This window comes from Antechinus flavipes, chromosome 2, assembly GCF_016432865.1.
Source record: "Antechinus flavipes isolate AdamAnt ecotype Samford, QLD, Australia chromosome 2, AdamAnt_v2, whole genome shotgun sequence".
Classification (NCBI taxonomy): Eukaryota; Metazoa; Chordata; class Mammalia; order Dasyuromorphia; family Dasyuridae; genus Antechinus; species Antechinus flavipes.
The window spans coordinates 685,097,118-685,102,420 of record NC_067399.1 but is presented as its reverse complement, the minus strand read 5'-3'; the positions used below and the strand labels follow the sequence as shown (position 1 = coordinate 685,102,420).

The 5,303-nt window shown below is 46.4% G+C and overlaps 1 long non-coding RNA gene across 1 annotated transcript; it reads left to right on the top strand.

The window, feature by feature from the left end:
• Window positions 1–295: 295 nt before the first annotated feature.
• On the top strand, window positions 296–2,888 carry LOC127552270 (uncharacterized). The gene is made up of 3 exons (XR_007951324.1): window positions 296–531; window positions 822–1,004; window positions 2,110–2,888. It is a non-coding gene; the product is annotated as an uncharacterized LOC127552270 (long non-coding RNA).
• Window positions 2,889–5,303: the final 2,415 nt, after the last annotated feature.

The window sequence follows — 5,303 nt, the reverse complement described above, 5'->3', positions numbered from 1 at the left end:
AAAGGGGCAAAGATCCCAATCCTAGCGGGAGAGCTCCGTGCAATCCCATCTCCATTTACAGCTGCAAATAGTAATTGTGTGGAGCGCCCCGATTTCCCCACGAGCCATTTGGGGCAAGTTCCTCAAAGAATAAGTTCCATCACTTTGGCTTAATCTGGGGCTGCAGGTGTAGCTGGGCAGTCTCTCTGCTGGGGGGGAAGAGGGGGAGAATGGGAGGAGGGGAGGTAGCGGAGGCTTTGGGAAGGAGGGGCTCTCAGAGGGGCCCAGCCTGGCAGGCAGTGGCCCAGGTGAGCCCGGGGGCGGAGTTTGGGAGCCTGGGAGGAGTCTCAGGCAGGAGAGGGCGTCATTGTGTGATGAGGGAGGGGATTAGGGAGCAAAGGCGGTAGGAGTCCTAAGTGTGGACACTGTGTGATGAGAAGAAAGGGTTAAATCAGCCCAGGGGCTTCAGCTGCTGGACAGAGCCTCGGTTTTGGGACTAGGAGGACGGCCCCCCCACGCCTCCCAGTAATCCGGAAGCAGGAAGTCTTTCAGGTGAGGCGGGAAGCAGGAAGGCTTTGAGCTGCGATCTTTCTGACTTCCCTGCATCTGAGACCCTTCCCCCTTCCCTGAGAGCTGGTTTTCCCTCCCTATCCTTGGAACTGAGATCCCCCCGCCTTCCTTCCAGCTACGATCCCCCTGCTCTCCCCTGAAGCTGAGCTCACTCTGCTTTCCCTCCATTCTCTGGGGGCTGGGATCCCCCTCTCCTCCCCGCAGCTGAGATTTCTGTGCCTTCCCTTGAATCTGAGACCTCACCCCCCCCCACCCCCCCGCCTTCCTTGCAGCTATGGTCCCCCTGCCCGCCACTGAAGCTGAGGTCACTTTGCCCTCCCTTGAAGCTGAGATCCCTCCGCCTTCCCTGCGTCAGAGATCCCTGTCCCTTCCCCGGGTGCTGAGATCATCCTCCCTTGCCTGCAGCTGAGCTCTCTCTGCCTTCTGGAAGCCCTCTCTGTGCACGCAGGTCCCAGGTAGGTCTGAGCCCGAGACACTCAGCTCTCTCCCTCCCCCCGCCCTCGCCCCTCAATTTCCTGGCTTCAGCTGGCTCTCTTTGCCACGGGGGCGGGGGGAGGGTAGGGGGTAGGGGAGGGGGTCTCATTCTTCTCACGTGACCTCTTGGAGAGTGTCCTCCAGGTCTGCCAGAAGCAGCGGCATTTCCGGTTCCTATCCTCCTCCTGAAGGCCCTTCCCAGCCCTGCATCTTTTCCAGGCGCCCAACCACTTCCCAAACTTCCCGACTTATGCTCCCCAGATTTACATCCCAGACTTCCAACTTTGCCCAGAGGAGTCAGGGAGTTCTACTTTCAGCCTTGTGATCAGGACCCAGGGGCCTTGCCTCCCTGTCCCCATCTCTTGGTTACAGGTCCAGTTGTCCTGCCTTCAGATCCAATCCCCTTTAAGGCTCCAGGAGTCTCGCCTTCCTACCCCCATTACCCCGCACTGGACACAGTTACCCTCTCTCCCTTACCTGAACCTGTGTCTCTTGAGCTGGTTCCCAGATTTGGGGCTGTCTGTCTCCAGTTTCTAAGGATTCCAAGGCTCTATCAGAAGGTCCCAACAATCCTGAGTCAGACCTCAGGACAGAAACTTCTGCTCTCCCAGGCTCAGCTGTCCTCATGGAGCACTTCTGTCACTCCTGTGTCCCTAAGGCATCTGTTAGGAGCTGTGTTAAGTCTTGCCTCTCAGACCCCACCCCTCTTCCCCATCCCCAAGCCTCCTGTTTCCCTGTCCCCCCTGAATCCCAGACTGAACACTGTCTTCCAATGCCAGGCTTCCCCTGTTCGTTCCCTGGTGGTTCCCTTCCAGTCTTGCCCATCCTCAGTCCTCCTAGATCAAGCAGTGAGTCGGTTCTGTAGATAGGCTGGGGAGAGGGGATGCAGGGAGAGCAGAGAACCATTTGGAAGAAGAGTTCTGATTGGTCTCATCCCATCTGGAATCCCAAACCCTTATACCTCTGGGGTCTCTGTAGGAGGAGAGGGCAGAAGAGAAGGAGTAAAAGAGGAAGGAAAATAGTTTTCCTGAGACCATCTTCAGTTCCAAGTCTGACCCTTCCTGCTTCCTCTCTCTTTCTCTGCAGGTTGAATCTCTGAGATCAGGACCAGGGCCTTTATTACTGCTTTGGGGCCTCACCCTCTGGACATCCTGGTAGGTCAGCCTCCTGCACAGAAAGAGACTAGAGATCCCTCTCTGGGATCCTTCTTCCCCAGTTCAGTCTGCAGAAGACCAAAGCCTGGCCCAATCAGGGAGTCTGGAGCCAGACGGAATGGCCCCTGGGAGCCCCAGCCCCCCAGCCCAGGTGAGTACGGTCTGTCCAGAGCCTGACCCACAGCAGCCAATGTGATCGTTTCCATAGGAGGACAGTCTGTGAAGCTGACTAACCCTTACTCACAGACTGTTTCTTCACAAAAGTAGGCTCCAAATGGAATAAGGTAGTCACAGCACTGCCCTGCTTTCTTCCACGTTTTAAATGGATTCACTGGAACTTGGATACCTGCAGCACTAACTCCCCTGCTGGTTTTTAATTTTCCCTCATCAGAAGAAGTCCCATCTGTCTTCCCCCATCTTCCCTAATCCTCCCATTTATCATTTCTTGGGTCCACTCAGTGCTTGTTGAGTGGTTTTTTAGTTGTGTTCAATTCTTGAATCTTTGTGATCCCATTTGGGTTTTTCTTGGCAGAGAGGCTTTGTTGTTTCCTTCTCCAGCTCATTTTCCAGATGAGGACACTGGGGACAAAAGGGCTGGCGTGGCCTGCTCAGGGTCACACAGCTGGGAACTCTAGCTACATTTAGGAAATGGATGGGTTGTGCCAGGCAGTGTTCAAAACTGCCCTGGACTCAATGAAGGAAAAAACAATATGGCGGCTTGCTCAGTTAGTTGAGTGACATCTGAATCTCTGTGACTTCTTATGGAGTTTTCATAGCAGACCATGGCGGTTATGTGCCATTTTTTAAGATGTCATAGCTATATTGTCATTTCGATAGGATTTGGTTTAAAATTTTTGAGGCAATATTCACTAATGATACTGGTTCAAAGTTTATTTTCTGTGTTTTGACTTTTGTCCTCTTCACGAATGGATTCTGGTAGGATATTTTGTTCTTAATTTAATATTTTATATTTTCCCAAACTACATGTAAAAATATTTTAAACATTAATTATAAAATGTTGTATGTAATGGGCTGAGGCTTGAGTTGATGCACTGAGGTCCCAAGCACATGAGGCTAAATAGTAATTGGACCATACTCTATAAATACGTAAGCTTGGAGAAAGAATGGCCCCCACCCACTCTTTGTGCAAGTCCTGATGTGTTGTATAGGAAATGACGATTTTGGTGGGTGGAGGCAGGGGAGTGGAAAAGGAAGGGGAGGAGAGACTTTTGGGATGGCTTCCTTTTCCACTCCCCTGCTTCCACCCACCAAAATCGTCATTTCCTATACAACACATCAGGACTTGCACAAAGAGTGGGTGGGGGCCATTCTTTCTCCAAGCTTACGTATTTATAGAGTATGGTCCAATTACTATTTAGCCTCATGTGCTTGGGACCTCAGTGCATCAACTCAAGCCTCAGCCCATTACAGTTGTATTCCAAATTCTCTCCCTTCTTCCCTTTTACCTCTCATTAAGAAGGCACGCAATTTGATAAAGATTAAATGTCTGCAGTCATGCAAAACATTTCCATATTAGTCATACTGTGATAGAAAACAGATAAAAATAAAGAAAGTAAAGTGTCCTTCACTATGTATCCAGATTCCATCAGTTCTCAGAAGATAGTATTTTTCATAATAATTCTTTCAGAATTTTTTTGGATCACTGTATTGCTGAAAATAGCTAAGGATTCACAGTTAATCATCATACAATAATGCTGTTTCTGTGTACAGTATTCTTTTGGTTCTGTTCATCTCACTTTGCATTACTTCATAAAATTCTTCCCAGATAGTTCACATTGTCTTCTGTTTTTTCAGGATTTTTTTGTTTACAGTTTCTTGGTGTCTCATAGAGTCATTAGCTTCTCATTGCTCAATTTTAATTTTTAAGGAATTATTTTCTTCAGCAAGATTTTGTACCTTCTTATACTTTTTAGAAGACAGAGGGAGAAGGCAGTGTGAAATAGGAAGGCCTGGTCATGAGACTCCAATGGCTCTCAACAGTCAAGATAAGAAAGGCCACTTTATTCTTGCTGCTCTATTCTTCATGCCATGAATGCCAAGGGAAGGGGGTAAATACACTAGGAGCTGAGATCTGGCTTGAGCTCTCAGTCATCCTGGGCTCCTCAGTATTTCTTTATATTATATATATATATATATCCATCCATCCAATATGATGCAAATACCCATCAGTTTCACCGTCGCAGCATCTCTAGACACTGCCCCATTCTACCTCCGTCCCTGTCCCTGTCTAGATCACCTCTGCCTGTGTTATTAAGTTACCCTAATTCCCAGTGAGATTAGGGATGAAACAATGTTGCCATTTTCATCACTATAATGCAATATTGTACTAGAAATGTTAGCTTTAGCAAAAAGAAAAGAAATTGAAGTAATTAGAGTAAATAAGGAGGAAACAAAACTACCATATGATATGCTGACAGAATTCTAGGAAATCCACCAAAAACTACAAGAAACAGTTAACAACTTTAGCAAAATTGAAGGACATAAAATAAACCGATATAAATCATCAGCAGAAAGAATGAGAAAGAGAAATCCCATTCAAAATTACTGGAGACAATATAAAATATTTGGGTGTCTCCCAGCCAAAACAAATCCAGGAATTATATCCTGGAAAAAAAACACTTTTCACAGAAATATAATTATATATAAGAAATTGGAAGAGTGTCAAATGCTCATGGGTAGCCAAGGTAATACAATATAATATAATAAATCAGTCTCCTTATTCAGTGCCATACCAATCAAACTGCCAAGAAATTACTTTATAGAGCTGAAAAAAATACTAACAAAATTCACCTGGAAAAACAAAAAATCATGAATTGGTTAATTAACATCTAACACACTATATCAAGATAAGGTTGAAATGGGTTCATAACTTAGACATAAGAAAAGTAGATCTTTTCTACAAGAATGCAAGTCATTCCTCAATTGATAAATGGTCAAAGGATATGAACAGACACTTTTCAGATAAAGAAATTAAAGCCATTTCTAATAGCATGAAAAAAATGCTCTAAATCATTATTGATCAGAGAAATGCAAATTAAGATAACTCCTGAGATACCACCTCACACCTCTCAGATTGGCCAAGACGACACAAAAAGATAGTGACAG